The following is a 13,441-nucleotide window of genomic DNA, read 5'->3' on the forward strand; positions in this document are numbered from 1 at the left end:
ACATTGTCTTTATAAACTATGTTATGCCAATTGAGCTAGATGTTCCCCAAGACCATGGTCCCCACAGCCCTCTGCCCAGCAATTCAGTCCCTTAGGGAGTTTGGATGTGTCTGTGGAGCTTCCATGACCTTTCCTTGTACAAGTTGTGCTGACTTCCCCAGTATTGTGTATTGTCTCACCCTTCACCAAAGATACCAGTTATCTGTCATCTATTTAGTATTTCCCTCCACCCCTCCTGTCCCTCGTAACCAACAAAGATTGTTCCTCTTTGTTTGTAAACTTGTTCATCAGTTTTTACAATAGAGATCTCATACAATATTTGTCCTTTTGTGATTGACTTATTTCACTCAGCATAATGTCCTCTAGTTTCATCCATGTTCTGAGATGCTTCACAGATTCATCATTGTTCTTTATCATTGTGTAGTACTCCATTGTGTGTATGTACCATAGTTTGTTTATCCGTTCATCTGTTGATGGGCATCTAGGTTGTTTCCATCTTTTTGCTATTGTGAACAATGCTTCCATGAACATGGGTGTGCATATGTCTATTCATGTGAGAGCTCTTAGTTCTCTAGGGTATATTCTTAGGAGTGGGATTGCTGGATCATGTGGTATTTCTATTTCTAGCTTTCTAAGGAAGCACCATATCATTCTCCAAAATGGTTGTATCATTTTGTATTCCCACCAGCAGTGAATAAGTGTTCCGATCTCCCCGCAACCTCTACAACATTTGTTATTTCCAGTGTTTCTGGCACATGTTTCTTAACTTTTCTATATCTGTGTAGACTACCCACGCTGAATCCCATTTGTCAATGCTGTTCTGGTTGCTTGACCTGACATGGTACAGATTTGATTTGGTGGGTGTGTTCTATTACAATCAGAAAAGAGGATCAGAGACAGTTTGTATTCACATGGAATAGACTACAACATTCTTTTATAATTTCGTCCCAGGACTATGTTAATCTTTCCCACACTCTGTAAGTCCAGGGAAATACGGGCCAACTGGACATCATGCAAAACATCACATTGATTTATTAACTTGAGGATGTTATGCTGATTAGACAGGACAAGCAAGATCTGGCTAATGAGGTGGAGGCCTTGGTAAGATGTAGATGCTTTGAAAAGTAGGGAATAAGCCATACAAAGGTTCAGGGATCTGCCATTTGAGTAAAGTTTTTAGGGGTCACGTGGTCAGAGGATTCTCAGATATCCCCTCCAAAGTAACAGATGAATGCTGCATTCATACCCACCCTTCTACATGTTTTACTTTCCTACTTTTGTTAGAAGCAAGTCTACTTCTCTGCCTGACGAGATGCAACTATCCTTGTATGAAGAAAGATGTTCTCAGCCTCGCCTCAAAGTAAGGAAAAGCAAAGTTCCAACAGTCTCTGTATCCATCTCTGCAAGGAAGGCACACTATCCAACTCTGTTGTTGTTGTTAAGTTGTCATTGAGTAGGCTCCAACTCATGGTAGGATATATATGGCGCATATATATATATATATATATATATATATGGGTGTGTGTGTGTGTGTGTGTATACATGTATAGACAGATAGATAAAGGAAAAATATGCTTAGCTGCTATCATCCCTTTTTCTGTAACTGATGAGACTATAGTTAATATATTTTTAAAACATCATTATTGATATATAATTCACATACCATGAAACTCATCCACTTAAAATACACAGTTCAGTGGTTTTTAGTATATTCACAGAGCAGTATAACCATCACCACAATCTAAGTTTAGAACATTTTAATCACCTATTAGCAGCCATTCCCATTTTCTCCCTCCCCAGCCCCTAGCAACCGCTAAATGTAGTCTCTATAGATTTGCCCATTGTGGACATTTCCTATTTCATATAAAGGAAATCATACAATATGTGGTCTATTGGTATTAGCTTCTTTCAGTTAGCATAATGTTTTCAAGACTCTTGGTTTTTTTTTTTCCACGATTGATATTTGTAATAGCTTAATAACTGGCACAATTGGTAATAATAATACTTATTCTAGGGAGTTTTATAAGGGTTAAATGAGGTAATATGTGTGAATGTCTGACAGAGATAGTGGTAATAAATTATTATTTGTTGTTTCACTTGTGTAGAAATATTTATGGAGAAAAGCAAGATTAAAATGTCTTATGTTATGTCCTTACTGAAAAATCAGAAAAAATTTTTAAAGTTTGAAAGTCTTCAAAAGTGAAAGTAGCAATTACCAATACTTGATGTGATTGAGATTTTTCCTCTGTTTCTCAAATTTCTTTGTGCACTGTGTAGTACAGCTACAAAATAAAGTCAAGAGGCAGAGATTACACTCACCATGTTCTTCTGAATATGTAGGAAAACACTTCAAGTTATTGTATTCTCATACTTCATTTTGAAACTCAGGTCCCCCAAATGTGTTCTATATATCAGAACTAAAATGTATATTATATGTGGTGCAGTGGTTAAGAGTTCGGCTGCTACCCAAAAAGTGGGCAGTTCAAATCCACAAGCCGCTCCTTGGAAACCCTATGGGGCAGTTCTACTCTGTCCTATCTGGTAGCTATGAGTCAGAATTTACTCGAAGGCAATGGGTCTGGTTTTCTTAATTTTTTCCCCGTTTTATTTATTTTACCTCCTCAGATAATTTTGCTGCTGCTCAAGCCTTTATAATACTAATGTGAGCAGGTTGAGGGTGGTGTGCAACCACCTAAGTCTCCTTGTCCTGTCCCACCTCCATGCTCTTATCCTCCTGGAAGAACGTAACAGCCATACATGGTATGTTACCACCTTGCAGTCAGAGGAATGATTTTAAGCATGGCTCTCAATATATCACTCTTTAGCTTATGATCCTTCAGTGGACTTGAGATAAACATCCAAATCCTTAACAGGGCCCTCAAGGTCTCTGCCTGCTTCCCTAGGTCCATCTTCTACCTCTTTCCTCTTCTGCCTTTGTGCCTTGGCCACCCTAGCTTTCTTTCTGTCCCTTTGAGGCTGCTTGTCCCTGCCACCCTGGGCCCTTTACACATGCCTGCTCCTCTACCTGGATTGTTCTTCTGGCCGCTCAGCAACTTGTTTGTTAATTTCTACCCATCCTTATGTTTCACCTCAAAACACCCTTACCTCAAAGAAGCTTCCCCCATTGTGTAATCCCATAATTTCTTGAACTTCTATTTCATGTTAACATAGCATAATTGTAATTACTATACATAACTAATTGCAAAATTATTATGTCATTTAGTATTTGTTTTCCCTATAGACCTATGCTGTTCAACAGAACTTTCTGCATTGTTGGGAAGGTTCTATAATCTATGCTGCCTAATATGGTCACAACTAGCCACATGTAGCTATTAAGTACTTGAAATGCTAGTGTCACGTTTGTACTTGGAATGCTAGTGCATATTTGATCATTGTTAAATAATTCCATAGTCACACGTGACTGGAAGTCACTGTGTTGGACAGCACAGCTTTAGATGCTTAGCTCTGCAAGGGCCGTACCACATCTCTCTTGTGTACCGCTGTGTCTAGTCTATGCCTTCCCATATAGGCTTTTACAGATATGTGGATGAATAAATGAATTTAACGCATCTGAATTTGACCAAGGAGGTTATATGTTTAAAACTCATTGTCATGGATAAAGAATATTGCTCTGATTCATATTACATGCTCAGCAGGACAAACTGCTATTATTCTTCTGGTCAATTTCCCCCCCTTTAGCAGAGAAATTTGGGCCAATAAAGAGTAACTTTCCAGGATGTACTATATAATGCATCACCTGATTAAAATCCACTAACCTCCCTCATGACACCTTGACATGGGTGGCATGTACACAATAGTTTTTAGAGAGTAAGACCTGGGATGAAATTATTAATATGATCAAGGTCAAATGAAAATTAAAAAAACAATGAAAGATAAGTAGATAAAAACTCATAAAAGTCAATAACATTCTTCAAACAAACAGGCAAAGATTTTTGACTTAAGTCAAAGATTAATAAAACAAAACAAGTTTTGATCAGCAAGACTAAGTTAACGTAGGGGTGCAGAGAGAATATCAAGCAGAGAGCCTGCCCAGTCCTCATAGTTGGTCATCCCCAGCAGAATTGAGCATATTGCATCTGTAAGTACAGAGACATTTCCTAATTTAATTTGCCAGATAAAATACAGGATGCTCAGTTAAATTTAAATTTCAGGTAAAGAATGAATAAGGGTTCCTGAAATTTAATTTAACTGAGTGTCCTGTATTTTCATTTGCAAAATCTTGCAGTCCTGTTTCAAATACACAGGACTACAATAGCCACCAAAGATGAAAATGTGCTAAGCCAAGTTATAGATGTAGTAACTTAGAGTTTGATGCAAAGGAAGTGGCTGAGAAAGTTTCCTCTTTCTTCTCACTGCTTCTCTTTGCTGGACACCCTATAGTTTCCCCTCTTTCTTCTTTCTGTTTCTTTGCTGGATTCCCTATATTTCTGCACGGTTTGCTTTCCCAAACCATTTTCTCAAGTAGACCAAGTTTTAGCACCTTTAAGAGTTTTATTCCTTTACTGAACGATGACTCTTTTGATCATGAGGGCTTATGTTCTTTATAAACGAGCAGAAAAAAAGGCAGTCACCATATAGCTCCTAAGGATGCGAACCTTCCTACCGCCCTTCTGGCCTGGCCCGGAGCTGGTCATCAACTGATGCTTGATCTTCCCTTAGACATGCTGCCATTCTGTTTATGTTGGAGGGAGGGAGGAACAGAATTGCCACCGATATGACCATGCGTGGTTCATCTTTTATTCCCATATTTTTTTATACTGCCTCAAATAGGATCTTAATAAATGAACTCAATTGATTTAAGACCATGTCATTCCTTCCTATTAGGGTAGATGTTTCTTGAGAAACATTTTTATTATTTAGCATATGATGGAAATTTAGGTTTGCTAAACACCTCATAACCACAATTATTATTTTATTACTTTTTATTCCTTTGGGCTTCCTGCTCACGACACAATGCTTTCTGGTGTGACAGATCTTGGCTTTAGTAATACCAAACCTCAGCGCTCTCTCATCTAGCCCAGTGCAATTATTTGAGTACTTATGATTCTGGCTGAGTTAGGAAACTGGATGTAAGTGAAGTAGACAAGGTAGAAATGAGTAGAGAGACATCTGGAGAGGACCAAGGCCAGGACGCCAATCTAGCCAGTCTCCAGCTGACCTCCTCCCTCCTCTGTCGTCACCCTCCTCCCAACCAGCAGATGATGGATCATAGGACTATTCACGTGGCTATGCTGGACTCTGTCCACACTCAACCCTCAGCCCCTGCAGGTGGGCAGCACCCAGGCATACTCATCAGTCTTTCCCCCAAGCACTGTGGTGAAGTTTGAGTCCAGCCTTATTTCCCCTGAAAATGATCCCGTGTGTAAACTTTTAAATAATCTTTAAAACTCTTTAATTACTTTGAATTGTCTACACAAAGTTCACACATAATCCTTTTAGCTTGGCCGTGGCTCTTCAATTAAATTACAGATAGAAGGAAGATAAGAATACTACTTGGTTCAGGTGGTAGAATGCTAGGATTTAAGGTAAGCAAACACTTCCCTGGATTTATAAGGTAGATTTTATAATTTTAACCAAAAATATAAGCTTTCAGGATAATGCTATGGTCCATTATCCATTGAACCACATTTTTAAAGTATGAAAGATATCCAATCATCCTACAATCCCTGTATTGTAAAATTTTATGTCTCAACTAGATTTAATTTTCCATCACCCAAACTCTTGGCTGGAATTCCACGTTTTCTCAATAATGACTTCTCTTACTTGGCTAATCATGTCAAATTTAGCAAAAACAGAGATACTGATGACCTTTGCTCCAGTTTCCCCTCTATGAGGTCATTTCTGATGCTGTTTTGGACTTCTTTCATCAAGTTGTGGGTCCCAGAATCTTTGTGTCCCATACTTACAAGAAATTGCTTATTTGGATATCTATCCAAGCAGGCCCATCAAACCTTTTACATCAGCCTGACCATATCTGGAATTCAAACTCTTGGCTGAGGAAATAGGCCTTCATGTTCTTGCATAACCACAAGAAAGTGGAGTGTGGTATTTATTAAAACATTCACTAAGGTGCCTCACTGTGCTTGAGTTTTTTTATAAGTTGGAGGTAGAAACAGTCCTTGTTCACAAAGAACTCATGGTTTCAGTGGAGAGAGAGGATAATCTTCCCTTCTTCTCTCCTATGCCTGTCACAATTATGTATTTCTTTGTATTGCACAATGATTAAACATAGCAGGAAGAGATGATATGGAGATAAAGTTCCAGGATTGTTAGGTTTTACCAGTGAACACATAACAGAAGACTATTCCAGGGATTATTCTAGCAGAAGATGAGTGGTGGGAGTTTCATGTGGAGCATCTGTCTCATGCTTGGACCTGATGGGTACGACGTGGTCTCTGCTGACCTCCCCTACCTCGACCCACCAATCCTCTGGCCCCACACTGAAAGCTACATTCATACTGATATAGTCTCTCACCTTAAGCCTCTGACTGAAACAACTTTGCTCCTCCTACGCATTGCCTGGCTAAATCCTATTCATCCTTCATGTCTCAGTTTATCGTCACTCCCAGCAGGAACCTTCCTTTAACTTCCAAGATGGTGTCAAGCACCTATGGGTCCCTTAATGCTCTGTGCTGACCTTTAGTTTCCTTTGACATATTGTTTTGAAAAAGTCTGTGTATCTGTCCACCCTGTAATCACTCTTCCTGTCCTCCCTAACACACGCACACTCTCTCTCAGACGATGATATGAAGACACGTGTGCATGCTGAGACAGACCTGCATATTTAGACTCCCACACAGAGGTGCATACTCACAGGCCACAAGCACCGCAGGGCCAAGACTGTCTAATTCACTGCTATAACCAAGGGTCCACCCTAGATCCTTGCTCACTGTAGGTGGTCCATACATGTTTGTCGAATCAATGTTGAATGTGGGACGGGGTATCAGAAGTGTGTACTTCTTATGGTCAGTTGCTGTTAAACATTTAATCAGGAATTTTCCATTCATTTTAACCCTGGTTAAGAGTACAGTGATCTCAACTGGACTTTAAAGTCCAATTACTTCTTCCCAAATCCCAAAATATACTCCATTAGATAATGTTAAAATGTCTATGATCAGATAGCTATCAAAAAGCAAGATAATTCCATCCTCTGAGAAGTTTCCCATTTAAGACTCAAACAAATAAACACATAAAAACCAAACAGTTGCCACTGTTAAGGAAATGTTGCTTGCACTGATAGTAGATTAACAAGACAATAGGCATGGTGGCCTATACCAACATATACCAAGTAAAGCATCATATTAATGTTAACTTTCCATTGCAATAAAGCACCCCCCCCCCAAAAAAAAAAGGCATCATGAACCACATTCAGCAATCAGGATGAAAATTTTAACCTCATGAATAATATGTAGGTGCAGTGTTTAAGTGCTCAACTGCTAACCGAAATGTTGGTGGTTTGAACCCACCAGCCACTCCACAGGCGAAAGATGTGGCAGTCTACTTCTGTAAAGATTACTGTCTTGGAAACCCTATGGGGCAGTTCTATTCTGTCCTATAGGGTAGCTATGAGTCAGAATCAACTTGACGGCAATGGGTTATATCTTCATATATACACTTATACATGTGTAGATAGATGTAGACAGACAGACGGATGGATGGATGTAAAATATAAAATATAATGAGGAAGCCAGCCCATTTAATTTGTTTAAAGCTGAAGATGAGCTGAACAAATTTGCTGTATGCTTTGTGCTCCATGATAGGTAGGGAGTGAGAGCCATGGGAAGACGTTGGATGGAAGCTACAGAGAGAATATGAGCAACAGAAAGGCCGATTAGCTCATTCCAGCTCCTTTGGGCAAACTCACTCCATGTTGGGACAGGGTTAGTGTTTGTGGGTAAGAACAGGGATGTAGCAGAGGCTGGAGAAAAAGGAGAAATGAACCAGTGTGAAGAGCAGGAAAGGGAGAGAGACAACATGAGCCATCACCTCTTTCCCTACTCAGGGCCCAAGGATTCATCTCAAGATGAAAACCTCTTCATTGCTGTCCAAGGCTTTCTGGAATAGGAGTTGTTTTCCTTTTCTTTTTCCCACCCACTATTTCCCAGGCCCACTAACACTAGGCCTCAGGATCCAGCACATTGTACAAAATAATGATGATGATAACATCACTTGACATTCACATTGTACTTTGCAAAGCATTTTCACACTGAATATCTCAGTTGGCCTGTGTGTTTGAAGACTCGCTCAGTCCATGCCCCACCTGCAAGGCTCTTGTCTGCCAGGCCAACCCTCATTAATCCCAAGGCCCCTGTAGCCTGCTAACACAAGGCCAGAAAGGGGGCCTTCTAGAGCCAGTGTCCTGAACACACCTCAAAGACTTCTCTGAAGTGTATTATCTTACTCTTAAAGAAGATTTCTTTAGTTTTGATAGCTCAGAATTTCCCCCGTAATACTCATATTTCCATTTCTAAGGTACTTGTAAATATCTCTGCTACTCAAAATGTAGTCCTTGGACCAGCAGCATGAGCATCATCTGGAAACTTGTTAGAAATACAGGCTTTCAGGCCCCACCCAGACCTATTGAATGGAGATCAGTCTTCTAACAAGATCCCCAGGTGATGTGTCTACACATTAAAACTTGAGAAACACTACACATATGAAAAATTGTGTATAGAAATTATATTTTTAGATCTTGTTGATAAATACAGTGTTTATTAACAGCTTTCATCCCATAAATTTTGTTTGTTAGCTTTACTAGGTGTCATGGATTGAATTATGTCCCTCCCAAAAAATGTGTGTATCAATTTGGCTGGGCCATGGTTCCCAGTATTGTGTGGTTGTCCTCCATTTTGTGATTGTAATTTTATGTTAAAGAGGATTAGTGTGGGATTGTAACACCCTTACTAAGGTCACATCCCTGATCCAATTTAAAGCAGTTTCCCTGGGGTGTGGTCTGCACCACTTTTATCTTACAAGAGATAAAAGGAAAGGGAAGCAAGCAGAGAATTAGGGACCTCATACCACCAAGAAAGCAGCCCCGGGAGCACAGTGTGTCATTTGGACCTGAGGTTCCTGTGCTGAGATACTCCCAGACCAAGGGAAGACTGATGACAAGGACCTTCCTCCAGAGCTAACAGAGAAAGCCTTCCCCTGGAACTGAGACCCTGAATTTGAACTTGTAGCCTACTGGACTATGAGAGAATAAATTTCTCTTTGTTAAAGGCATCCACTTGTGGTATTTGTGTCAGAGCAGCACTAGATAATTAAGACACTAGGTTACCAAATACTCACTGATATTGTGGGATACTTTTAACCTTGTAATAGGTTGGGGAGAGGGTGTTCACTGTTGACTGTTATCTGCTGTAATACTATAAAAGACATTGATTTCGAATCCCTGAACCAATGACAAGACCTCAAGGAGTGCCAAGAATTGGGAGTATAAGGGGAAATTCCGCAGTGCTTTTCATATTGCTTGGGAAAAATAAGATGAGAAGGAAAGCCATTGTTTTATTTGTCAGGCTGTATTTGAGGTTTACCAAAAGAATTAGTAAGGGGGTACTTGAATAGCAAGTAACTGAAAGAATGGAATTTACAAGGGCAGAGTTTGAAGCATCCAACACAGGAACCAAATAACATTGCCCTAGCATTCCAACACAATAACAGTTACTGTTGAGTCTATTTTTAGAAAGGAAATATTTTCTATCAGTCATATTGGCAATTTTAAAATTATACCTATATGTATATGCATATACACTTATACCAGTTGCTGTCAAGTCACTCCATCTCATGGTGACCTCATGTGTGTCAGAAATGAACAGCGCCCCATAGAATTTTCAATGGCAGATTTTTCAATAATTGATAGCTAGGCCTTTCTTCTGAGGTGCCTGTTGGTGAACTCAAACCTCCAACCTTTTGGTTAGCAGCCAAACACATTAATTGCTTCCAGGGAATCCCGTACAGTAAACCACAATTATTTAAGATGACCAAATTGGGCAGTCCAAGCAACAGGAAAACATTGCTGCCTTGATTCAAGGTGGGAATCATTCCAAACTTCTTAACATAACATTTGACACACAGAACATATGCAATAAATACTTTTTTAATTTAATAACTTAAAGTCATTTTTCAGAGAGTTTTGCTGTGGTTGTTGTTAGGTGCCATCACGTCAGTTCTGACTCATCGCAACCCTATGTACAACATAAAAAAACACTTTCTGGTCCTGTGCCATCCTCAAAATCGTTATTATGTTTGAGCTCATTATCGCAGCCACTGTGTCAATCCATTTCATTGAGGGTCTTCCTCTTCTTCGATGACCCTTTACTTTATCAAGCAGGATGTCCTTCTCCAGGGACTGGTCCCTCGTGATAACATGTCCAAAGTATGTGAGACGAAGTCTTACCATCCTTGCTTCTAATGAACATTCTGGCTGTACTTTTTCCAAGACATATTTGTTCGTTCTTCTTGCAGTCCGTGGTATATTCAGTATTTTTCATCAACACCATAATTCAAAGGCATCATTTCTTCTTTGGTTTTCCTTATTCATTGTCCAGCTTTCACACGCATATGAGACAGTTGAAAACACCATGGATACTGGCTCTGAAATGACAATAATTCCAGGAGACCCAAAACATCACTGCAGTCCATCAGTCAGAGTGGGAGTATATGGAGGTTAAGTTAATAATGGAGTCTTAGCTCATGTCCACCTCACAGTTGGTCCAGTGGGTCCCAAAACTCATCCTGTAGTGATTTCCCCAGTTCCAGAATGCATAATTGTAATAGATATACTCAGCAACTGGCAGAAACCCCACATAGGATCCCTGACAAGTGGAGTAAGGGCTATTATGGTAGGAAAAGCCAAGTGGAAGCCATTAGAACTGCCCCTACCTAGGAAAATAGTAAACCAAAAGCAAAACTGTATTCCTGGAGGGATTGCAGAAATTACTGCCACCATCAAGAACTTGAAGGATGCAGGGGTGGTGATTCCCACCACATCCCCATTCACCTCACCTATTTGGCCTGTGCAAAAAACAGATGGATCTTGGAGAATAAGAGTGGATTATCATAAACTTAACCAGGTGGTGACTCCAATTGCAGCTGCTGTTCTAGATGTGGTTTCATTGCTTGAGAAAATTAATACATCTCCTGGTAGCTGGTATGCAGCTATCGATCTGGCCAACGCCTTTTTCTTGATTCTGGTTTTGAAGGATTACCAGAAGTAATTTGCCTTCAGCTGGCAAGGCCAGCAATACACCTTCACTGTCCTATCCCCAGTGGTATATCAACTCTTCAGCCCTATGTTGTGTTGTAATCTGCAGGGACCTTGATCACCTTTCCCTTCCACAAGACATCACAGTGATCCATTACATTCATGACTTTATGCTGATTGGACCTAGTAAGGAAGAAGTATCAATGACTCTAGACTTATTGGTAAGACATTTGCATGCTAGAGGGTGAGAAATTAACCCCAAAAATTCAATGCCTTCTACCTCAGTGAAATTTCTAGGTGTCCAGTAGTTTGGGACATGTAGAGATATTCCTTCTAAAGTGAAGGATAAGTTAGTGCATCTTGTCTCTCCTACAACTAAAAAGGGGGCACAACACCTGGTGGCCCTCTTTGGATTTTGGAGGCAACATATCCATTATTTGAGTGTGCTACTATAGCGTATTTATCAAGTGACTCAAAAGGCTGCTAGATTTGAGTGGGACCCAGAACAAGAGAAAGCTCTGCAACAGGTTCAGACTGCCGGGTAAGCCACCCTCCCCTTGGGCCATAGGATTCAGCTGATCCAATGGTGCTTGAAGTGTCAGTGGCAGATAGAGGTGCTGTTTGGAGTCTTTAGCAGGCCCCTACTGGTGAATCACAGCACAGACCCTTAGGATTTTGGAGCAAAGCCCTGCCATCCTCTGCAGATAACTACTCTCCTTTTGAGAAACAGCTTTTGGCCAGTTACTGGGCCTTAGTAGAGACTGGAGACCTACCATGGGCCACCAAGTCATCATGTGGCCTGAAATGTCCATCCTGAACTGTGTGTTGTCTGACCCAAAGAGTCATAAAGTTGGACGTGCACAGCAGCACTCCATCATTAAATATATGAGATCAGGCTCGAGCAGGGCCTGAAGACACAGTAATTTGCTTGAAGAAGTGGCTCAAATGTCCATGGTCTCCATTCCCATCACATTACTTTCCCCCTCCTAGTCTGTACCTATGCCCTAATGGGCAGTTCTTTATAAGTTGACTGAGGAAAAGAAGACTTGCTCTTGGTTTACTCTTGGTTGCTGGTTCTGCATTATATGTGGGCACCACTCAAAAGTGGACAGTGGCAGCACTGTAGCCTCTTTCTGGGACCTCCTGAGGGACAGTGGTGAAGGGAAATCCTCCCAGTGGCAGAACTTACAGCAGTGCACCTGGAGACACATCACTGATTTCATTGAACTGGAAGTTAAGAATGCCATCTGACATCTTTTGTGTCCTTATGCCTCTGGGTCAACAGGCAAAGAAAAGAGTTACCATGTTGGCTCGTGTGATTGATTCTGATTATCAAGAGGAAATCATATTGATATTACATAAGAGAGGTAAAGAAGAGTATGTCTGGAATACAGGAGATCCCTTAGGGTGTCTCTTAGTACTACCATGCCCTGTGATTAAAGTCAATGGAAAACTACAGCCACCCAGTTCTGACATGACTACTAATGGCCCAGACCCTTCAGAAATGAAGGTTTGGGTCAACCCATCAGGCAAAGAATCACGACCAGCTGAGGTGCTTGCTGAGGGCAAAGGGAATACAGGATGAGTGGTGGAAGAAGGTAGTTCTAAATACCAGCTACGATCACATGACCAGTAGCAGAAATGAGGACTGTAATTGTTATGAATATTTCTCCCTTGTATGTGTGTATCCAATGTTTTTGGTTTCTTCACTTATAAAATATAAGATGTAAACAGGGCTAGTGCATATTCGGTTGCATGCGTGGTAGTTGTATCGTGTTAGGTGCAAGTATGACTTTATAATTGTCTTTATTCAGAGATTATGTATGGTTTAAGGTAACGTGCACAAGTGCCAAGTTGACAAGGGGTGAACTGTGATCGTTAAAGTTGTGTGTCAACTTGGCTGGGCCCTGATTCTCAGTGGTTGGGCAGTTATGATGTAGTTTGACAGTCGCATATTGATGTAATCACTTTAATGATGAACTCTGCTATGAACAGCCAGTTAGTTGAAAGGGAGTTTTCTTAGAGGTGTGGCTTGCATCCAATATATATGTGGACTTTCTGGCAAATCTGGCTGGCTTTTGCTCTGCTCTGGGTCCTACATTTGGCTCTTCAGCATCTGACCTTAAATTCTTGGGATTTGGGCCAGTAGCCTGTCATCTTACTTGTTGATCTTGGATTTGTCAATCTTCGCAGCTGCGAGCTGGCAGCCTGCCA

The sequence above is a fragment of the Trichechus manatus genome, unplaced genomic scaffold (assembly GCF_000243295.1).
Source record: "Trichechus manatus latirostris isolate Lorelei unplaced genomic scaffold, TriManLat1.0 scaffold00198, whole genome shotgun sequence".
NCBI lineage: Eukaryota > Metazoa > Chordata > Mammalia > Sirenia > Trichechidae > Trichechus > Trichechus manatus.